Genomic DNA, 24,953 nt, shown 5'->3' with positions numbered 1-24,953 from the left:
AGACTCTAGAAACCCGCGCAAGTGGCGCGGCAACTCTATCCGGGACGACGGGCTTGCACCACTATGACGTGCGCTCGCTCGCGGGCTGGGCAAACACGGGCTCCAAGTAGTCCACTGTCATACGTTTCTTGCGTCCAGTCGAGACAGCTCGGAAAATGACAGGCGGACGGAGACGTGCTTACGCAACGGCAGGGCCCCGCCGTGGCCATCGCCTCGGGCGGCGAGAATTGGTGTGCGATGATAGGGCACCTTGAGAGACGAACTTGAGATTAATATCCGGCCCGAAGATGACGTACGGCGTAATAGATGCGTGACGAAAGACTCGATCGGATAGCCTTACCTGACCTGACGGCACGTTTACGTTTTATGACACTTCTAGCATCTATTGTTGCACGATTGATTTTTGCGTGTTCAGGTAATGCCCGCCGTTTATAAAGTACAATATAAACAGTTTATAAATACTATAAGCATGAGCACTGAAGCGGTTATGCTCTTATGTACCCATAAACTTCCAACAAGTATACGCTTTCTTTTGACACTCAAACATCGCACGCCAGGTGTAGTTGAGAAGGCAATGCCCCTCGTTCGCTTCGCATCGAACGCGCCTCCTTTTATTCCTTGCACGGTCCCATCATCCACAACGTTGACTTTTTTCTTTCGCGCTTGCTGTACCTCGATTAGGCGAGAGTGAATGGCGCTTTACAATCAGCACTGCATGATTTTCACGTTTCTAGATTCTTTATCATACTTAGTGGTGATACTGGCAGCCGTTCAGCGATAGCGTACGTTACTAGGGTCTGTTGTATACCCGTACAAATATTCACATGCTGAAAGCCAAACCGTATGGCAAAGTTGCCGATGAAATGTCTTACAGGTCGTAAAGTTTACGCAGGCACTTTTGCGAATTACGCTTAGAAAATGCAATATCAGCATACGACCCTCGAAACAGAGCGTCACGCAGGAAATCCTAGATTGACTTTTATTTCAGTCATGCAGCACATTGTTGTTCTTAAGTACAACTAATTGGTAGTTGCGTTTATACGTAGAATATATCCGATATATGTTGTGCATTACAAAGATCTCAAGACGCCTCTTAACAAGGTGAACCCGTGCCGTGGGTAACAAGGCGAACCCGTGCCGAACCACGATGGCTTCATTGGATGAGTTCACCTGACCTGTTTCTAGAGCAGAAGCGGAATAGTGGGTCACGTGTGCTATCGTCCTCTTAAAAACAAAAAAAAATCACAGGGTCGCTATGCACACACCTAAGACGACTGGGAGGCATCTTCCTTTTCTTCTCAGTCGATGCATTGATCCTGCCCCGCCACCCACCGAAAGCTTTCCGCACATAAAGTGGCTTTGCACTGCCTGAAGGATCGCAGGCACCTCACCTGGTTTTGCACTGCTTTCGTGATCGGCCCACCTTTGACCAAGCGATGATGCCTTGTGATGACGTCATCATGTGACGTCACGTGATGTGACGTCATAATGACGTCATGAAGTTACAAATTTTGACGATCTGTGACGTCATATGGGGACGTCATCACGTGATGATGATCTTTTGCATCACTCGTGTTGGCGGCGCTGACGCCACGGGACGCCGGCCAATTTTCGCGCTTGATCAGGCACCTAAGGCTTTCGCCTTAATTATTTGTACGTCCAAGCCACGCATTTAGTGACAGCTCAAGCAGCGCTCCTGTACAAATTAAATCGCTGCGTAGCAAGTCTTACTGTCAATTTCTGGTGACATTGCGCGCTAATCACCATTGAGATGAGCACGAATCGCATACCTTACCTTCGAAATTGTAGAAACATGCGCAGCTGACAAATATTATTTGGTTACCAGAGTATGCGCGCTCAGCGCCATGAATAACGGGGTTGGTGCCAGCTGTACCCTTGCCGTGAATTGTTAAACTTCTGGAGCTTCGTATTGTGTTTTTCATGCTTTGCGTGCTTCATTGTTTTCAAACTAGTGCACTCAGTGCTTCACCTAGACACTGGTCCTATTTTTTATTAAGGCCTTAGATGCCTCACCAAACGCGAAAATTGGCCGACGTCCCGCGTCGGCGTCTCCCTTCGGTGACGAGTGATGCAAAAAAAATCATCACGTGATGACGTCACCATATATGACGTCATCATGACGTCATAGATCGCCAAAATTTGCGACGTTATTATGACGCCGCCGTGACGTCCCATGACGTAACGTCACATGACGTCGTAGCTTGCCATCGTACCATGACATCGTGCAGAAAACTTTCGGTGGGTGGTGGGGCAGGATGAATGCAATCGACAAGGAAGAAGAAGAAGAAGAAGATGGCTTTCGCCTTCCAGTCGTCTTAGGTGAGCGTATACGGGCCTCTGTGAGTTTTTTCCTTCTGAATAACGAACTGACCACTACGCGAGTAATATTATTGCTGAAAGAGCTTCAAATCTTAGTACAATTCACACAGGCCAGATAACATCAGCCCTGCACACCCTTCGAAGTCCCTTTAAGTGCATTTCTGTTCATTCATTTTGCAGTGTCCGCGCGCCGTATGGTTTTCTTCCTTTTTTTTTCGCCTCATAACACTGCAGTATTTACTAAGAACAGGCTTGTCCATACGAATGTCTTTACTGCAAGAAACCTTTCAGAAAATATTGAGATAACAACATTTAGCATTACTTTTTGATACCGTTTCTAACAGCAACATTCAACACGATTGCTTTCACTTCCATTTCTTTTATTTTCATTTCACTTCGATTTTTTTTTTACTTTTTTCCCTTCCCTTTCACGTCCAAGGAAAGCTACGAATCTAGATAGGAGCCTTCACAAAAATGATTCTGGTACAGACGACAATTTCTCCCAATTTAATTCTGCAAGCATAACAAGCGGACTGTCATACATAACAAACAGGATATAATATATGGACGTTATACGGTACGCATTTAAAGAGGGTCCCTCAGGGATGATTTCTACCAATAATTATATCAAAACACGTAAAAAATATGTGACTCTTTTGTTTTCAAAGATGGAAGTTTGGAAACACTCTTGATTCAGTCGCGCAATAGGTACTAAAATGTCTTAATCACTGACGATAAATAAGTAAGCAAGAAAATTGTCGTCAACGGATGTGAATTCATAACCTCTATACTCATTTGCATTACTGCTCTATGCCACTGCATAAAAGCATAATCTATTGTTTTTCGATAGGCATAGATGCTTGGGAGAAATGTAGCGAGATAAACATTTTAATGAAAAGCTGAGGCGTATACTGGCCTACGAAGGTGCAGGCAACAACTGTGAAGACGATGTCGTTGACTACATTAGAAGACCGATAAGAACGTCAGATCTGTAGCAAGCCAGTGCATCACATACGCTCTCACAGAGACCACGGCAAGAAAAACAAAAAGCATTACGCTGAGACTCGTAAACTGTTCTCGTGATTATAGGGACGGAAAGTCTATTACAGACAAACTCAGATGCCAACATTTCATGGCTTAAAACGACATCACTACCTCGGCGGGTAAAGAGGTTGGATATACCGTGCATTCACTGCGCCGAAGACGCGGTGCAGAGTAATGATAAGCTCACGGTCTTGTGTAGTTGAGCAGAGAGAGGGAACGGCAGCCTTGCTTGAAACAACGAGTGTCATGAACCTTGCCCAGACGATACAAGTTCAAGCAAAACAAACAAACGTAAAAAAAAGCGCAGGCAGTCTGCTGAAAAGAAGTAAGTGCTGTGAGTGATCTTGCTGCTAACGACATTTGTGGTCGTGTTGCCGACTGCCGCTGCCCTGAAACCGAGAAGTCCAGCTTAGGCTCGACTCTCCGGCTTCGAGAAGACCCAGAGCACTCTCTGCAGAGTTCAATGACTTCGAGAGCACGGCCTAACGTAAATACACGGTAGCGGCGGCCCCGCCACGCCATCCGATAGTGAGGAAACTGACGGTACAAAACACTCCTGCGATACACCAGCCGAATTCAAGCACTTTTTGTCGTTTAATTCGCCTGACTGGAAGAACCGTGCGTGCGCGGGACGTTGGCTGCGTTCGGCGTGCGAGCGTGCAAGCGTGCGAGAGCGCGCGTGTATATATATATATATATATATATATATATATATATATATATATATATATATATATATATATATATATATATATATATATATATATATATATATATATATATATATATATATACAATATTAATGAGAACTAACAGACAATAATGCCAAGGAAAGTATAGGGGATGTTTTTAGTAATAATTGTAAGGTAATTGTGAAGAAAGAAAAGTGGACGAAAAGATAGCTTGCCGCGGGCAGGGACCGAACCTGCGACCTTCGAATAACGCGTCCGATGACGCCAACAATGCAGAAAAAGAGTGTTCCACACTCGCCGTCATGGCTACTGGCGGCGCTGACTGACGCTCCCACGTTTAAACGCACACATATACCCTATAAAGTGGACGGGGGGATGGCCGCCGCGGTAGCTCAGTTGGTAGAGCATCGGACGCGTTATTCGAAGGTCGCAGGTTCGGTCCCTGCCCGCGGCAAGCTATCTTTTCGTCCACTTTTCTTTCTTCACAATTACCTTACAATTATTACTAAAAACATCCCCTATACTTTCCTTGGCATTATTGTCTGTTAGTTCTCATTAATATTGTGTATAACAAAGAAAACGAGCCCTTGAAATTAACACTTCTTTCCTTCATTCATAGCGAGGGTCTCGTTGTGGCAGACTTGATGCTTTCAGGTAGTATGCGAGGGATTATTGGTCAGCTGCCAGCTCGTAATAAGTTCACGTGCTACGTGACGCCAACAATGCAGAAAAAGAGTGTTCCACACTCGCCGTCATGGCTACTGGCGGCGCTGACTGACGCTCCCACGTTTAAACGCACACATATACCCTATAAAGTGGACGGGGGGATGGCCGCCGCGGTAGCTCAGTTGGTAGAGCATCGGACGCGTTATTCGAAGGTCGCAGGTTCGGTCCCTGCCCGCGGCAAGCTATCTTTTCGTCCACTTTTCTTTCTTCACAATTACCTTACAATTATTACTAAAAACATCCCCTATACTTTCCTTGGCATTATTGTCTGTTAGTTCTCATTAATATTGTGTATAACAAAGAAAACGAGCCCTTGAAATTAACACTTCTTTCCTTCATCTATATATATATATATATATTTACCCTTTTACCTTCCTTATATATATATATATATATCAGGGCTGGGCCTCAAACACGAATGCTTAGTATGTGTCTTAACATATTCGTCTGCGTGACAACAAGGACCTTGTGGATTTGCAACCCGCAGAATATTATGCTAAAAGTGATGCGTACATGCGGCACCGAACTACAGACGATGTAACCTGCGTTGTGCCACTGTTGTGGTAGAAACACCTGTAAACAGCTGCATACTTCAACCGGTGCGCTTACGACGGTTTCCAATGTGCTGTATACTGCCCTACTTTTTACATGAATAACTGATTTCTTAATAAAATATTGCGCTGTGCGTGCGTGTGTGTGTGTGTGTGTGTGTGTGTGTGTGTGTGTGTGTGTGTGTGTGTGTGTGTGTGTGTGTGTGTGTGTGTGTGTGTGTGTGTGTGTGTGTGTGTGTTTAAATTCAACCTTAACATTTACTACTACATTGAAGGGCTGAAGCATCATTACATCTATTCAGTATAGTATTGGAGTCAAAGGTAAAACATTTATGAATAACTAGACAGCCTGGATTTGTTGAAGCTTGCTTGTGTCACACTAGAGTTACTGTATATGCTACCTCTAGCCAGCAGAGTTGCGCATCTGTCTTCCAAACGCCGCTAGTAGAGCTGTGCACGGGCCGTATTTCCGAGCCCGAGCCCGGCCCGGGCCCGCTGACTTTTTCGAAGGCCCGCCCGAGCCCGACGGCAAAGGGCTGCGAGCCCGCCCGGCCCGGCCCGACGTTCGAAAACACAATCCCGGGTCCGGCCCGGCCCGGCCCGGCGTTTTGAAGGTTCGCTGCGAAAACAAAAGATCGTTTTCCGGTAATTTGGCATTTTATTGAGAATATCGAATATGACCAAACGACACACGACGAACAGTCTCTATTACACAGATTACAAACTGTCGTGCAAAACAGCAAGCAGTCCCACGATTGCGGCTTCAACGAAGTGCGGCGCTTTTGCTTTATGTAGCCCGCCGAACTGAAGTTGCGTTCGCTGCTTGCACTCGTCGCCGAAATTGCTAATATCTTTTTGCCAGCCTGACAAGCTTGGGATATCTCTGCTGCTTGTTTTTCCAGAAGACTAAAACTTCAGATGGACAGGCGGACGATTCCATAGAGAGATAATTGGAGAGCTCCCCTTTTCTTTGAAGTAGCGAATGGAAAGGAAAAGCGGTAAAGGGCGGTCACGGAAAAGACGCTGTATGCGTGCTGGAAAACAATTCCCGCTCATTTTTTTATATTTCGGGCTTGAGTCGGGCTTTGCGCCCGGCCCGAGCCCGGCCCGATAAAACTCTAAGTAGCCCGAGCCCGGCCCGGGCCCGAGGTGGAAATGCGTCGGCCCGCCCGAGCCCGGCCCGCGGGCCGGGTCGGGCTCGGGCTTTCGGGCTACCCGGAGCCCGTGCACACCTCTAGCCGCTAGCAACCATGCATTGCGGAGAAGCTGACGCTCGCGCCATTTTTTTTGTATTTCTTGACGCCGCCGCTGCTGCGAACTGAATTAACACTAGTAATCGATAGTCAATGTTCATCGCCGGTTTTTGACACGCCAGCCATGTTAATCGGTGACACGGTAGGCGTGCTGCCTGCAAAAACGGAGTGCGACTTCATCGCACCGCATAACAGAGACATTCTCCATCTTCAGTCGAATTAAGAAAGCATAAGCTAAAAATTTAACAAGTGTGAAACGTGTTCAAGTTTGTATTTAAAAAGATACAGTTGACGAAACCTGGAGGCACTTTTTTTGCTAACATGAAGGTACCACGGCAGTCTGCTACACAAGGTGGTACCAAATATTTGTAGTTAGTAACTTGTGTAAAGTACGGAAGAGCCTAGCATGCAAGTATAAAACAGCTATGCTTTCTTTGGAGAAATGGAAATCAAAACATGTTTTATAAATTTATGGCGATCCCCCTGTGTTAACGTCAATGCGAAGTGTTATTCAGGTTGTTATGGATGTCATTCTGGTCGATAGTTCATGTCGCCTTAAACAAAGCCCAATTATATAAAAAAAACACGAAAAAAAACAGTCGTATTTTACCATCTTGCTTGACAACGTCAGTCACGTCGTCGGCATACAACGGGAATAATGAAGAGCCGAATTTGTTGCCTTGTGGTGCCCCATATGTGAATGTAAGACATATGTCTTCGTCCATTATTGCTTTAAATCATCATTGCCTTTAAGGTAATGACCTTATCAATAACCCAATCCAAAACGCGTTTGGCACATGGTAGTGACAGCGAAGAAGGCGGCAGTCACTGACTGTGGTAAAGACGAAACTCTTTATTGGGGGAACCTGTGCCCAGAAAAATAAGTAACCGAAAGAACAGTCAACCACAGAAGTTTACGGACCACGCGAGCGCGTGCGAAACTACCTGTCCGCGCCACCAAGCGGTGCTCCATCTGCCATCGACCGGAGCTCTTCTTGTTCACTGGTATATCGACTTTCTACTGCCGCGCAGAACACTGTTAGTTAGTTGTTATCAGACAAAGCGCTTACCTGCGGTATGAGCGTCGCACTTCTACTTTGATAGCAGAATCAAAGCTACCACGACTACTTCGAACGGTGTGCCGTTGGGTAGATACCACATTGTGAGAAATATTGCGACTGATAACAGCTATGCTGATGAAGTGCTCTCGAAACAGAAGCATGTAGCCACGGCTGCCGAAGAGCGCATAGCGTTAAACAGTGAAAGGTGGAGAATATTAGTGCCCAGTGGTAAAATAGCCAGGCCATCAATTAAGGGATGGATGCGTCTTCAGAGTAGCGCTGCTGTCGATCGCCGCTAACGCAGCGGAAATGTCACGAAGAGGCTCCTGGCCACGCGCTCACGTGGTCCGTAAACTTTCGTGGTTGACGGTACCAGCAATGCACTCCTAGCGGCGACCATTGTCGTCGGTCGTCGGTAATCTGATCGCCGGCGGAACGCGTCGTCTTTTACACATGAATGCATGAATGGTAGAAAATTCCACTGTTATCGCCAGTGCTCGCGTCAGCACCAGAATAAACTCGGCTACTCGTGTCGTGCGCGCAATCTTATCAGAATAGTCTAAAATAATCGAGGTTACCTGCGCATAGCGGCGTGGCCTGCGCCGAGCGTTGGTAACTGCTTTTGCCGGTGAAATCCGATTACATTAAAATGAAGAAATAAGCCCACGCGAAATTATTCGAGAAATTGTACAGAGCTATCGACAGCCTCCGATCAATTTCAAATAAATTGTTGTCAGACAGTCTTTTTAAACGATGATAAATCGTTTCTGCAATCTAGACTTAGGGTTGCTATAGCTTACAGCCCATAGCAACACAAAGTAGTGAGAATACAGGCCGCGCTATTTCAGAACTCTGTTTATTCAAAAAATTGGCCGCGTATCTGCGTGCTTCGCTGCAAATGTCGTGTAAAGACGATAGAAGAGGCGCTGCGTGAGATATGAACGCCATCTGGCAATACGTCGGGAAACGTGAATGCTGTGTTGCGGGCTGGTAGTCCCGGCGCAGCAGCAGGCGAAGACCGGCGGTGACCAACGCGACCGGCGGGGACGCCAGCCAGCCCGAACACGCGGTTTGGCGCGAAGCGCCGAAGCAGAAGAAACGTCCGCACTCAACGAGTACTCTCCACACACTCTTTTATATTCACGTCGCCTAGGTAAAGCAGGAATGCCAGAGCGGCGCCCCATGGCACTCGTACAGTGCAATACTGAACCGAAACCGAAACACAACAATGAGCTCGTGCAGAGGGCACGGAGGAAGCCAAGTTTCGGCGCAGTCGCATTTTCAGCGCAGCTTAAGAAACTAGGGTCTCTAGAATTACGTATCTATGTATTGTTATACATAGATACGATGGACACGATGATGCCGCCTTCTATGTGCCCACCTACTGAGTACGCTCAAGAAGCTATTGCTCGCGCCCCCATGCACGTCAAGTTGCGCGCGTTCGGTTAACCGAATCGCAAGCGGGCCAACAATCTCGCTACGATCGCCGTCACAGAAACGCCCACTTTCTTCCTGGGTCTCTTGTCCTCATTTGGTCTCCAGCACGACGTGTTGGGCTTTCTGAAAAGCTCCTCTTCCCGTACACCGGACCATACCGTATATGCCGCCAAGTGACCGACGTGACGTATGAAATCGAGCCATTGTCTTCGTCCTCGTCGACTGAGCCCCGCACCGACATTGTTCACGTTGTCCGTCTGTAGCCCTATCACATACCGGAACCCAACGACGCGTGTGTATAGTGACCATCGTCGCGACCGTCTTTGCCCGGGCGCACCGAGTCGGTGCTTTCACCGCCGGCGGGTAATGTTATGTGCCGCTTACCTAGAGGACGAAGATGAAGAGGACGTTTTCGTTGCTGCTTTCGCCATCTTGGTTGTCACCCCTACCTCTGTGGTTGTGTAAATATTGTAAATACAGCCTTCTTCTGTCGTCTCCCCGTAACAGTATTTTCTATTAAAGGAACACACCACCTAATACTTACCTAGTGATGTTGCGCCTCAGATATGCGTAATGTTTGCTTTTTGATCAACAATGTACACAAGTATGAAACTAGTCAGCAGTTCACGATGGCTGGCCCTTGGGCAAGTGGTTCAACTTTGGCCGAGTGGCTGAATCGAGGGACGTGCCGACAAACAGAAAGACAGACAGAAAGACAGACCAAAATTTCTGCGTTTAAGTTCCCCAAGAAAGACTATCGTCTTTAATATAACCTTCTGTTCATGCACTCCAGCCCTGGCCGATGTGCCTGTATGGAAATGTCGAATCAATACATGGCAGAGGCTGCAGCACAGCAGAGCGCGGCGATTTCACTTTGCTCTTGTCCTCACACTTGATGAGCTATCATTAGTGGTGCAGTGCGACAACTGGCATTTATAGCAGTCCGTCAGATAATCGCAAGACGGCCACATTGAAACGTCTACACTGGGAAGAAAGAAAGAAAGAAAGAAAGAAAGAAAGAAAGAAAGAAAGAAAGAAAGAAAGAAAGAAAGAAAGAAAGAAAGAAAGAAAGAAAGAAAGAAAGAAAGAAAGAAAGAAAGAAAAAGAAACTGTAGCGTGACTCGAAAGTCGGACTGACAGCAGTTACGCTTTATAGTGACACGCAGTGGGTTCAAACAAAAACGACGTAAAGAAATTAATAACTAAAAGTATAACGGATAAACTTTATGCTCATATAATTAATTTCGAGCATTCCAGATCAACGCAATACAATGTGGAAATATTTACAGAGCTCTGCGATCGTGAAAACTATTTGTTATTCACCGGCCGCCTTCGCTAATAATACGTTCACAGTTCGCTGTCACAGTTGTCGAGCGCTTATTTGTACGAGCTATTTTAGCACGTGATTTCACTTTTTTATTCCCGCGCTTGCTTTGTAAGCACCACTTTATTACTGCGTTGCCTTTCCGCGCTACTAGTCACTTCGAAAGCATGTCACAAACTGTTGCTAAGCAACGTCTTTCGTATCTTTATTTTATTTACTGTGATGCTGCCCTCTTAGACTGAGTCTATGCAAACAAATGTAACATAAGCAGTCAAAGATTCAGGGCTGAGTCAGTGTTCACTGTTGCATCCAGGTTAATGAGTGCATATACAGGGTTGCTCAACCTAATGCTTTTGCAGAAGGACTGTTCCTTTCCTCATTCACGACATATGACCTATGTCCACCAAATCTATGGCTTTAATCGTTCCTGTGATAAGCACCCGCAACTGAACGCAGAAAATGTGCACAGGTCAATATGCAACAATATATAACATTCACAGTGCACTTCACTTGCAGAGGAAGCACTGTATTTTCATTATTAACGAACCTTGCTGTTCTACATTTGAGATGTCATTGTGCTCCCTGATACTGACAATGTGTTTTTCTTTCTGCTGAAATTCCAAACATCTTGCCCATCTGCACTTTCTTTTTTTGGTTCTAGGTCACCGTTTCAATGGCTCTTGAGATAATGACAATTGCAGGAGAGAAAATGTTCGGTGTTCAGAGAGAGAGAAGAAAAAGGCGAGAGGGAGATAAGCGAGCGTATGTACCGGCTATCTACCTTGTGCTGTGGAAAGGTGTAAAAAGTGGATGAAGAGACAGAAGTCGCAAAAAAAGACAAAATGAAGAAAACCCGGACACTAACGCGATGGAATGCGATATAGCTATCAGTCTGTCCCGGAGTCCTCAATTATTGTATCAATGTGCTTGAAGTCGTATGTCCGGAACCAAGCCAAGGCCAGGCTTACGTCAAGCGGTAGCAGGTGTAATACCTAGCACATAAAAGAAAGGAAGGCCATGGAATTTATTCAGACCAATGTTCAGTTTGCTACACTGCATCGGCGTAAAGGATAAATTGAGAGGAAAAAAAGAAAGAATCTGAGTATAGCAGGTGGGCCAGTTAATGTTAGTTCATCATTAAAGTTGCGCTAAGTAGACACTGCACAGACCAAGAAATAGAAGACAAGACGTCGCGCTCAACGTCCTGTCTTATGTTTCTTGGTCTGTGTAGAGTCTACTTAGCGCAACATTTACGATAAAGAAAGTGCTCTAGATAAAAGTTCAAGAAAAGTCACGCGAAATGTATATAGGCTGCCTCGATATATCTCGACTCGATCTAGTGTAGTAATAACCGTATTGTTTTCTGCACCAGCGACGCCATGGTCCAAGAATTCACTGACGACGAACTTGAAAAGGTAAAACAGAGGAGGTTCAAATAAGGGCGGCAGCCGACAACGGGACCCTGAACGCGCTTCCAGCGGACGATCAGAGGAATCTGGCTATCAATGTCTGCGATGAGAGAACAAGGACTTGGTGTGACCAGTTCGGAATTTTTATTGAAGACAGCGCGGGACGCCCTAGACACCACGCACAGTGCTGAGCCAAGCGCAATAAAGCGCACTTAAAGGTGCTCCCCTCTGGTTCAGCTAACCCCGTCTCACGTCCGGTAGCTCCCGCTCGAGCCACTACAACCGTCTGCCTGCCGCACCACATTATCTGAGCTACCATCCATCGAAGTGGTGAGATAAAAGGTATGTCCCGCTTCAAAGAGTGATGCTTTTTTAACTTTTTTGATGGCCTTCGGAGGGCTCATGTAGGATGAACAACAAGAATGCTGAGCATCGGTGAACGTGACTGAACGCAAGTCCTTGCGAAACGGACACTTGCGACACCAACAAGGGAGACAAATTTTCAGTAATGATCTTCATCTCTCTAAATGAGCCATTTTTCATTTATAACGCGTATTAGGTTATCGTTATGTGCGACGAGAACACTTCGTACGAGGTATCCTCTCTGGATATTTGCAAAACATTTTTTTTTTAAAATCGAGGAAATATTGAGGGACGAATTCTGTGGTAATGCTGAGAAAAATTCCGCGAAAACTGGCCACAATTTTTTTTTAATCTTTGCACCTGTTTGTTGGCATCACAAATATGGATCAGGAGCGGCACATTTGATTTTGTATGCTGTCCACAAGAACCATCAAAGATCAAACTGCTTTGTACCTTAATAATGCCGTAATTCTGACAATAAGCAAGATATAAAACACGTCATGTGTGACTGCTCCCGTTACGACGCAGAACGACAGAATCTGAAGGCAGCACTTCATTTGCAACGCGGCATGAGCTTGGAGCTGCGGCCCCTTGTTGGCCCGTGGCAAAGCAGTCGTTGTGTGATGCGGAACACAAAAGCGCTGTTGGCGTTTGTGAGGAACACTCGACTTAAAGGAAGTTTGTGAATTTCTCTTTTGTGTATATATGTGTGTTTGTGACTGTACATATTATTTGTGCGTATATGTGACCACTGCATATGTCATAGTCATCACCCGACACCTGGAGGCGCAAGCCAGGCGATAAACCAGGCTAACATCTCCGGGAATATCATTAAAAAAAGATTGTGCAACAATGTGTACTGTCTGAGCGATTATTTCCACAAATGGTTTTTAGAGATGAAAAATCCTTGGAACACGGGGTGTCGCTGAAGCCAACGTTTGGACAGGTGGTCCTGTCTTCTTCGAGGCTGCAGCTGCCTGTCTTGGCGCGTGTATGTGCACGCTCCGTACACTCTCCTCCAACCCAAACAAAAGAGGAGGAAAGGGCAAGTGCGAAAACGAGAGTTGGGTTGGGGGGGGGGGGGGTGAGAAGGACGGGCGCCGTGCCGACCCCTTCTTCGAGCTTCCATCTCCCCCTCAACTTCTGCCATAATGGCTTTTACGCTATATTGGCGCCCTGTCGTCCACTCCTTCTCGTCCTTAGTTTTTTTCACCTTTCATTTCCAGTATGGATTGCCAACTTGCCCAGTATTCAGTTCTTTTATCTCCTCGTAAGCTGATACACCCCACCAAGTTTCACACTACCACGCATTAATGCAAGTGTTAACATTCTTTACACTAGCAAGGTGGTATGGCAGAAGCTACCGGTGATTACTACCCTCCATTCAGTCGCTTATTTCCTATCGCTGACCATCTGTTCGGTATCCGTGCTTTCGTATACACCTGTGTAGAGGTGCCCATTGCATCAGCTTTACCAAACGGCCTTTCCTAAAGGTCTCGCACGCCACCATGCGCCGGCGCAATGCATCATAGGAAAAAAAGAGCGCATAACTCTATCGTCTGCTTCAGCCGCACGTTCAGTCTTGTCGCAACGCACGTGGCTGGAGACTTCACGCGCCATCTCCTGGAACCGTCATGCTGTTTGCACTCGTTCTTACATCGCATTGGTCGTCGTACGCTACGTAGTAAACGGCGTTGTATCGGGCAAGATATGTCAAGCGACGCAGCTGAACTTGGCAGCAACAATGTAAGCAATTACTTCGCACACAGCGCACGCCTTTCTTTGTATGGTGCGAGATCGTAGCTCGTGCTGTGTTCGCGTAGACAAGGCTCGTAAATAATCCGAACGAATCGCTGCTTATATTGAAAAACATTCACGCGAGGACGATGCTCCCAACCGTATACAGAGCTTTGTACTGTGCGAGTTTTTGATAGTGCACGTCTCGTTCATACTTTAATTGCCCGGTGTGCTTGATTGGGCTGGTTGATACACAGTAGATGAAGAATAAAACAGCGCTTAACACGGGACGAGATGAGGTGTCCTCATCTCGTCCCGTCTTAAGTGCTGTTTTATTCTTAGTTGTTCGACATGTTTCGCATGGTAACAAAGAAAAAAAAGCAAGAGATGTTTTTTTTTTTTTTTTCTGTGTGGAGTGCATCGCAGTTTCTTGACCGACGCACGGAATACCACAACTATGACTATACGTTCCCGCAGCAGTTTTCGGCCATATGTATATGTATCTGCGAGATGTGTTGAGGTGCGCCCCCATGTCTCCAGTGTGGATGTAAGGCATCAACAAAAGTAACATACATGCCTGGTCTTTCTGCACAAAATACGGTGCCTACTTAGTGATACTTGTTTTCTCGGATACGTGGCCTTAACGAGGGGCCACCGAAAGCGGAGTTTGAATGTCGGTCGTTGGCGTGCTACTTTTGACAACGATTTGCAGAGACCTCCTTCCACGCGTGCGTTCATTACTTCTCGCTGATATCAGGCACCACCATTTCCCGTACGCAGCGCTCGCGGACATTATTAAGGAAATTGCAAGGGTGTACGTGGGGCGTCATGTCCGCCTTTTGCGTCTCACTCTCATTTATGGCTACGCTTAAACGTCACACATAGTAAAAAGTAAGTCTCAGCCAGCCTTTGTTTTATTTCACCGCACATTTTCTAATTATTTTGCAGGTGTAATATCTCGGCAAGTGTCATGACTGCTTTTCTTTTTTTTTTTCAAAGGGTTCCCAAGGGTCCCTGGACAAAGAAGTTTGAACAGTTCTTGCATATATGTTACAAGCGTTGCTACCCCTCCAGAAGAAGTGGGCAGCTATGCGGTAGCCTTCACGACAAGGACGTTACGGTTAACGGTAGTTAATGTTCACGTGAAAAAAAAGGATAATGCGGGTGCTTGAAGTGGACTAGGATAAATTGCGGTAAGGTTATCGATCATCCGTCGATCATCCGTTAGCGTAGACACCACCAAATTCATGACAAGCAAAGCAGTCTCCAACACATACGCAGGTAAAAATTGGCTGCTGCTGCGCAGGTGACAGTGTACAATCGACTGTCGCGGTCAATTTCTCTTGTCACGAGTGACTTGTCACATAAAATGAGTGAATCAGCTGAATCTAGCTCTCTTCTAGGGATTTTTACTTCGTCACATATACTAAGCGTAAAGGAATCTGCATCGCGTTGTGATATCTCTCTGACCATACTGATGGACTGCATTGCCTTATTAGTGCACTAAATCTCTTCCTTGGTATATATAAATTAACGCTAATTTTTCACCTGCCCGGAGTTTGAGGAATGTTACTAGCTACACAGACAGGCATGACCTTGCAAAAACTGTCGGCAAATACTCCGCAGGAGTTTCACTTATCAAGCTCGGTAGATTCTGAAGCCCGTCACAACCCATACAAACACACTAATAGTACAGATTTCCGTTAGGACGTAATATTCCCCACACCATCTAGGCCAATTCGCTCTGCTAGTCTAGCCACACAGCTCACCATGTGAACGCAGTGGGAGTGAGCCTTTCGCATAGTCCATGCTTTAGCTTTTTCCCTAAAATAGTGCCATCCTCCCCCAATGAGTGTGGCGTAGAGCGAACTAGGCGAACATAAAAAGCTTTAAATGGAAGCAGTTGCTATTCTGACAAAGTAAAGTTGCCGAAACATGGGCTCCAGCGACATTCTTTGTTCGACTTCTCATTTATTACTTTCTCGCCGCGCATATTTATCCATTGCACGCCCTTAATATCCTTTCTTTTTCTTTATGCAAAGGAACACAGAAAGCTAAAAGATATTGTATGCGTTAAGCAGTCATAAATTAAAATTCCTCGATAATATTTTATTAACACTTTCTTCAAGAAAGGAGGAAGCACTACCTACAAGTCGAGGCCTAATTTTGACGACAAATCCGAAGCTCCCGCAGCCATTTCTCAAGTCCGAAGTACTTCGCTATTCAGGCACCAAATGAAGTTATTGAGGCCCATCTGCACTGAGTTTTACATTTGCTTTTTGCCACTATGCGGGAGACTGTTGTAAAAAGGGAGCTTTTTTCACTTACCGGCTGACATGTAGGCTATTTAATACGACCCACTTTTTCTCCAGCAGGTAATAAATGGGATGCTGTCATGCAATAAACCTCAGCACAATTCCATCACCTAGATAATAAGTTCTCTGCATAAATAGGCTACATCGTAGGTTTCAACTTAAAAGACAATTTTATTAACTATCATCACAGCGCCGATTTTCGCTATTATTGTGAGGGCAATTTATTTTGTAGGGACTAAGTATCTTGCGCAGTAAGAGCACTTTAAGGTAAACTCGCGCAATTGTCATTTAAGTCCCCATTCGCGCTTTCAGGAGGAGGAACTTTCATGCGTCTATGGCTATCTTTGCGTTTCATTTCTTTTAAGGGAATAGAGACGGGTTGATAAAGTTTTTCTGTTTATTTCGGCCGGGGCTTTTATTTTATAATTTGAGTGTTCTGACGCCGAACATTTTATTCCTTAGATAATTCAGGCCTTTCGTAAAAATTCTTCGTAAAAAAATCTTAGAACCCTAAAATCTCGCCTAGCGTACATCAGTGACACCTCGAGGCCCTATCGCAGGATACGGTACCGACGAAGAGAAATATTGGTAACTTTACATCCACGATTGCTGGAGATTACCAGCAAGAATTCGAAAGCAACTTGGGTTTTTTATCCTTCAGTATATATATATATATATATATATATATATATATATATATATATATATATATATATATATATATATATATATATATATATATATATATATATATATATATATATATATATATATATATCAGCCGGTATTTCGGGCTCACGACATATGTTTTAGTAGCACAATTTACACGCGTTCTACGCTGCGCTCAAATCGTCTTTGTCTCACTGTAGGAACTTCTAACGGTTGTTATTTTTGTGAGGCACGTGTTGTAGCATTTGCATATTTAAAATATCGGTGCTAATATGCTTCTTTTGTTTGTCCTGAAGCATATATTCAGTGTTGCCGCGCACAAAGTGTAAAGAAAGAAAATATTTGTTTAGCCCACTCTCGTTCCTATATCAGAAAACGACTAATGGCCACGTTTTGGATTTCAGAACTTCAGAACCTGAGTACTGGTTTTTACTGTTTTTTGCATTTATCGATGTGGCACTTCCTCTATTTTTTTTTTTTTTTGGGGGGGGTAAGAAACGAATTTCCTTTTCCATAAGTCGGTCATGACAAACAGCAAAGGAAGTACTAGCAAGATCGCTAAATAAATGTAAAATAAGAGTAGAGAGGGGCAGGGCGCGGCAACACGGCGGCGTTGTAAACATCCGTCTCCGAACTGAAAGCTGGGCCCAACTAGAGCGACGCGCGTCATCCACAAACAAGCATCGCACCCCCGCTATTACCGCTTCTGCAAAGGGCGGTCTTAAGGTGGGTGCGTCGTTTCTCGAACTCCTCTTCCGAGACTCCGACCAAATCCACGGCGACCCACGTCTCCCACCCCAACAAACGACTCGTTAGAGTGACGGCAATGTCCGCAATAATGGCGCCACTAATGATGATGACGAGCAGCGAGACGGAGCGAGGAGAAGGGCCAAAGGAGAGGACGACAGGCCGTTGCCGCAAGGAGGGCTTTTCCGCGCAAACAGTCTTTCTGCAGGAAAGCCTACACACGCGCACACTGGCAACTCCTCGCGACAGGTTTTCTTAACGCCACCGTCTCCGGTTGCGGTGTTAACCGAATTCCGACCGGTCGGCTTCTCGGGGTGCTGCATCGACCTTGGTTTTACTCGAGGATGAAGGAGAGTTCGAGGGAAGAAGGACGGGGGAGTGTTAATGCTGCCGCATTTCGTCGCTGCCAGAATGGCCATATTAACGACTTCGGAGTAAGCGCGCCACTTCGAGGTGTTCACATCGACGTCTAGCTTCTCTGAAGACATGCCACTTTCAGAGATACACAATTGTAGCTAAGTGATCGTTTACACCGTGCCAATCACGCACTAAAGTGAAAAAAAAGAAAAAGAAAGCGCAGGCGACACGGAATGGCATTTGCCTGAAATGCCTATAAAGAGAGTGATGCAGTACAGAAAAAGACCCAGGTGTTATACTTTTATAACACAAGAAGGTGAAAGCCTGGCTGCGCTCATCCAGACAAGAGAGAAGTTCAGGGGAAGACTGAAGTGATGAGAAATCATTGAACAGCGAATGTCGGTGGAGACAATGTTTTGACATGTGGACTGAAGACAACTAGGCTGAAGACCGAAGGCATGTCAACTTGTCGAAAAAACAAGTGATGTGCAACGAGCAAGTACACATGTTTTGCTACAAATCGGCCTTTTAAACGCCTCATACAAGTACTTTTGCATTCGTAGTAAGTCTTTTTCTAAGGTCTGCAGACTCCATCCAAGTACCCACTACGGATATGTCAGGCAACATGCGCTCTTACGTATGAGTACACGTTGTTGATGCCGTGGCTGATTATAATGACGATCATAACGATGAATGATGGCGGAGCCCTTTGAAATGGATGGGAAGCGCTACACCACTCATTCTTTACGCAGTTCGCATGGTGTGACGCCTGGTGCGTTTCTACGCTTCTGCCACGCAATATTACGTTTGTTAACGTCCCTCCTAAACGCCTCTGCCAGTGGACATTATGCACTTGAATTATTGCGATATCTATCTCACGGACATTCGATGCATATACAAGCGCCGTCGTGTTGCCCTCTTATCGACGATGCGGGCCCGGCCAGGTGAATTAGATTTCCAAAGGTGCGCTTGGGTGCTGTGCAGCAAGCGCCAAGCTAAATTTGTAAAAATATTTCATTGGGCACCGTCGAACGCCGAAGGTTTTTCTGACTTATCTTTTTCACAATCGAAGTGTGACAGCGATAACGCCACTCCCGACGTTCCTCATCGCACCAGCTTCGTGATAAGCCTGGCACCGGCAAGTGCTCTGCATCTGCTGCGCAGGAAGAGTTGTCTCGTGTGCTGCATCGTGCCATGCATACTCCACATTTTGTTGGAACACCATGGGAAGAACACGAGCACGACGCTACTATCACGTTACTATCACTTTCAGTGAGTCGCATTCGGGCGAAACTGCCAATTTGGTTCATTTTGGAGCTTTGTCCAATAAAGCCTAAATGATAGAGCAAGTGGTAATGCCACTTCACTTTCCTCTCCTTAGCCGTCCTTGAACGCACAAAATGCAGCACTGACAATTTTTGCAACGTTGAACACTTCTCAACCATCCATAAATTGAGCTGAAAATTTTAAATGTAGACACTGTTTCCTAACGCCTGACCACCAGATGACGGCACTATATCGCGGTACTTTGCTTGGAACAGGTGTTTTATGTTAGTTTTAACTACCGCTCTTTTCTGTAGCGCTTTTTCGGATTGAAGGTATTGAAATAAATAAATAAATAAATAAATAAATAAATAAATAAATAAATAAATAAATAAATAAATAAATAAATAAATAAATAATCCACAATATTGTCACGGTTTCTTACGATTGATGTTACGATTGATGCGAAAAAATTTTGTTACTTTTTGGAGAACACTGCGAGAGTTCCTTTCGGCTCAAATTAATAAGCTAACTGACATCTTGGTCTATTATATGTGCAGGCTATGTCTGTCCTGTATGCTTTCATTATGCTATAAGAATTCGCAAAATACGCTCGAAGTGGCACCTACGTAAATGATTATTCGCTTGACTGAGTAGGTTGAATATGAGGCGATGCACAAGTGCAACATTGACAACGAGCAAAAAAAAAAGAAAGAAAAGAAAAAAAGATAAGAAAATTTTAGTCGTGCTCGCTATAGACATTAACAGTATGCACCCGCTAAGGCTGACTCGGTTACGAGAAAGTTCCGGATATCGTAGACAGTGCCCAGGCATTGTCTTGATGCCAGGTATGAAAAAAATCTCGTTAACACGAACTAGTCGGTACATTTTGATGGCGCTTGCATGCAATGCAAATGCAGCATCCAACGCTCATTCTCGCGTTGTCCTTTGTATTGCACTTGCACGCACACTGAAAAGAACAAACTTGTGTACTAAGGCACGTATACGACAACCAACCGCATACATGCTCCACGACACGCAGACGCGAACGCTCCCGCATACTCCCGCACGTGCGCAAACAGCATTGCTGAATCCTCGTTATACCCTACAGGCTCACACAACATCGTTCGCGCACCTGGAAGAACAAAGAAGTGTCATTCCATTATAACATATGCTAGGTAAACTATGCCGCGGTACTCAGCGTGGAGCCTTGCCTGTGGCCTCAATGTTTACCGATCCAGGTGACGCGCTTTCTTTATCCACGACATCCCTTTGCTAGCAGTCTAGTACACCGTTGTTTGAACCACATGCCGGCGCCAGGCTATTTCGCGCTTCTTCTAATAACCGCCTGCCATATATCAAATGTTACTGCTCCCAATGATTCGTGTATTGGCAAACAGATGTGTTGCTTGAAAAACGTTCGTTGCGACTTTGCTCAATATGAAAACTGTATAGCCAGTTTCGATTTTGACAAACACATGTCCTGGACGGCATCCGGTTTTGTCCACCGACGTAGCCTACTAGCAATGGCGGGGAAGAAAAGCCTTGGCGAGTAGCCCACAGATTTTCAACACTGTCCTCCTGGTGTTTCGCCAAATATTTCAAACAAGCATCATTCTAAGCTCTACACAACATTATAAGAGGTACCCTCGAATATTAATTAAAACGTAAAAAAAGGCTTTCCTTGCTCTGACTCAACATAAACACGGGCTTTCAGCTTCGGTGTTAGAGACTGACAAATAAAGTGACCGGAAGTTTCTTGGTGTAGAACGCTTGCAGCTATTATCGCATTCTTCAAACCGTCTATGCCCTTGCGCAGTTTGTGAGATCACTTTTGAGGCTCTTCAAACGAGCTCTAACAATGGAACAGAAGCAAACATGTCTCACCATCGGATAAAGAGGACATATTCTAGAGTTCATCTCAACATGTCAAAACCACAATATGATTATGAGGCACGCCTTAGTGGAGGAGTTGGGATTAATTTTGACCACTTGCCTTCTTCTTAATGTGTACTTAGGAGCACGTTAAAGTACACAGGCGTTAGTATTTCTCTTAACGCGATAACTTTAAAGAGCTCGTTTCGCAGACATTCCCGTGCCGCCGTCGGTGTCGGCGTCGGCGGCGTCGTCGTTGGTTGTGAGCGATAAGTCGGCGTTGTCCGTGAGCGAAAACTCGAGATAGATGCAAATAAATAAATAATACAAAATATTCGGTCCAAGTGAGAATCAAACCCAGGAGAACGAGTGGGTGGTTTAAAGCTCCCCATCCATCACAAAGTGCACAGCTGCGCGTGGCACCTTACGGACGCCTAGTGGGTACTTCGCAAATTTGAAAAAGGAGGAATTATGGTGTAGTGGACACTTCGCAACTGTACTTGCAGTAGGTATTCTAGGATAGTGTGAAACGGCCAATGTGACGTTCCTTCCCTTGCAACAAGGTTGAAGGCGATGCGCACGGGGCCCGATTACGCTATCGCCTTCTACTCTTGAAGGCAAAGCTCATGCGTCCTCCAATTTTTTATCATTTTTTTGAAGGGGTGGGGGATGGGGGGTGCATATTATTTCTATCAAAGTTGGCTGGGAATTCACCATAACATAGCCTAAGTGTAATGGTCGATATTTCCTGACAAATCGATGTATTTTGTTTCATATTTCTCATATTGAGTGTTAATCCATGTAGATAGGTCAGTCAACGTTCATGTAGGCGGATATACTATGGTGTTACAAAGCACGTTAAGCATATTTAGAAGTAATGCGACCGTAGTAAGCGCATGACAATACAGGGCGTTATGCGAATGATTTAGCTACAATGTCGGCAGCGCCTGCAACACTGCTGCTCACCATATTTCCTCATATACCACGTCCCGTCAGCGACCGGCTTCAAATTTTATTATTCGCAGATTTTTTACCTATAGCGGCCCACATAAAGAGGACGAAATAAACCCAAAGCGGCCCTGCCACGGTGGTCTAGTGGTTATGGCGCTCGACTGCTGACCCGAAGGTCGCGGGATCGAATCCCGGCCGCGGTGGCTGCATTTTCGATGGAGGTGAAAATGTTTGAGGCACGTGTACTTAGATTTAGGTGCGCGTTAAAGAACACCAGGTGGTCGAAATTTCCGGAGCCCTCTACTACGGCGTCTCTCATAATCATATCGTGGTTTTGGGACGTTAAACCCCGGATATTATTATTTATTCTTAAACCCAAAGCACTCCGACTCACGTTACATCTGTATCGTCTTACTTTGTGTAATCGTCAAGTAAAGACGAGAACGTATGGTAATCATTTCCAATTACACAACGCGTGTCTTTGAAGTTACAGCACGCATTAAGCGTTAGTGCCGGGAAATATCTTTCACCACGCTGCGTGGAGCCATGCTCGATTGCCTACGTCGTGAGTCGTGGGATTAACTCAGAAGCGGAACAAACGAACGAAACAGTAAGAAGAAGCTGCCGGCGCATATGCTGCGGCGCGCACGTGGGTAATCCGCAGAACCAGAATAATTCTGCGAAGAGAACTCGGCTCTAAAGGAATGAAAAAAAATCTGACTGAATGGGGAATGCGCAGCGCTGGAGACGCAAATGAGCATAATTATGTGCGGGCCCGATTTGCCGTTTCGTCTTTCGCTCAGCGCCGCTTCACTGCCTCGCTGAACTTGAGGCGATTGTCGCTTTCGTAACGCCCCTGCTAAACCTGCACGCTGCGCGAACGTGAGGCAAAAAATTGCATCAAATGTCCGCGCAAATCACTGCAAAAAGAATAGGATTTTTTTTCCCATCGCGCGCTCCATCAGGGCCAAGGTCAGAAGCGACGATGACGTGCCCAAGAAAACTCAGACGGAGACGTCGAGATTAGGTGAAAAGATTCTCCAGGGTCGGCTTATGCAATCGGCGAATGGAAATAAGAAGCGCCGTTGGGTCCTTACCTGATGCTACAAAAGTAGAAAAAAGAAAGAAAGGTGTTCATTGTACTCAGGTATTATTTTTCCTTATTTTTCTCGTAATGTCAAGCGCGACAGAAAAATGCAGACACTGGCGCTACATTGAAATTGTTTTGCAACCAGCCTTGAAATTCGAACCTCGTAGTTTTGTTTCGGTGCTAAGCGTGTAACCAAGTGCAGTGAAAAAAAATCACATCCTTTTATTATGTAACCAATTTCACGCAAGGAACGTATTTTTTTCTGCTTTCCCCACCAATTTCTCCTTATCTCTCCTCAAGGATTTTACCGTTACGGCACTTGTCTCCACAGATGAAACATAACGACTATACAGAAACGTCACTAAAGCAGCCGCTCATAAAAAAATATGGTGATATTTTAACATGTATTACAGGCAGGCAATGCCGGTCGCCGTTTTTCTGCTTAAATGAAGCCGGAAGATCACGACAGGCCAAGTAAAACGTGCACGCGTGAGATGTCGTCAACGTGTCAGCGATGCCAGTCATGTTAGCAATGCTAGCGCGATGCTACATGAGACGCCACTGCTGCATCACTTTGTGCATGCATTTCGAATAAAATATGTAGAAAGCATAAAATTGAAACAAAAGTGTGTGTGTGTGTGTGTGTGTGTGTGTGTGTGTGTGTGTGTGTGTGTGTGTGTGTGTGTGTGTGTGTGTGTGTGTGTGTGTGTGTGTGTGTGTGTGTGTGTGTGTGTGTGTGTGTGTGTGTGTGTGTGTGTGTGTGTGTGTGTGTGTGTGTGTGTGTGTGTACGCGTGTGGGTGTACAACAACAGTTTAAAAACGTCGTTCGTACACACGTTTATTTTTATCTTCCCGCAAGCCGCTTCTACTTAGCATTCTTGACTTAGCACCTGTATATATTTAACGCAGCCATTTACGAACGCTCTTTATCCAATCGACATTCTACTGCTTCAATCATGGTCGAAAATCCCAGGACTTCCGGTTAGGCGACATGTTTTCATAAAGCTATATTATCAGTGTGCACGGAATGCATCATTTGCCACTAGAACATGAGCCGCAGCCAGCAGTCGAAAGAGGGGGCAACAAGCCAATAGTAGTTGGCTGAAGCCTGACAACATGATCGAATAGCGAATGCAATGAATAACAACTGCCTGACCTGAAGACATGCGCAACGCAGTGACAACGACCGCCCTTCCAAGCTGAAGGTAGTAAACGTCACTCGTTTCTATTTTCTCAGCGCAATAGAAGTCATTGCGATGTTTCTTTTCGGGAATGTTTGTACCGGCCACAGGGTGAGCGAGAATTTGTTACTTTCAATAAATACAGGCTTGAGAAAATTTTTTCAACAGAGCACACCGACCCAGAACAATGCAGTGACCTAAAAAAATAGTATGATGAAAAATACGGAGCATTTTCATCGTGTATGCTGACTGAGGTTAAAAGAAAGAAAAGACATTGACACGCGTTTACTTAACATAGCGGCTCGCAGCGTCTATTTCTGTTTGCTGGTTTTTCACTATTATTTTCGGAACACGGATTTCGCCCGCTCGACCCTTTAGGCTTTGGCATTGGAAACGCGACTGTTAATAGCCGTATTCGGAGGAAATTAACGCTTCACATGTAATGTCAACCACATGCGTGCACAGCTACATACATGCACACGCGTTCTCAGGGACACGGTAGCTTTGTATGCCGTTCTACGTACATCGTGCGTGAATTGGCGGTCAATACATATTGAAAGGACATTGT

General features: G+C 45.4%; 1 protein-coding gene across 4 annotated transcripts in view; it reads right to left on the bottom strand.

Moving 5' to 3' along the window:
* Positions 1-24,953, bottom strand: part of LOC119379196 (complexin) — an 810,485-nt gene that overhangs the window by 384,569 nt on the left and 400,963 nt on the right. The window lies entirely within an intron of this gene.

Source organism: Rhipicephalus sanguineus, chromosome 1 (genome assembly GCF_013339695.2).
Source record: "Rhipicephalus sanguineus isolate Rsan-2018 chromosome 1, BIME_Rsan_1.4, whole genome shotgun sequence".
NCBI lineage: Eukaryota > Metazoa > Arthropoda > Arachnida > Ixodida > Ixodidae > Rhipicephalus > Rhipicephalus sanguineus.
This window is presented reverse-complemented; position numbering and strand designations above follow the sequence as displayed.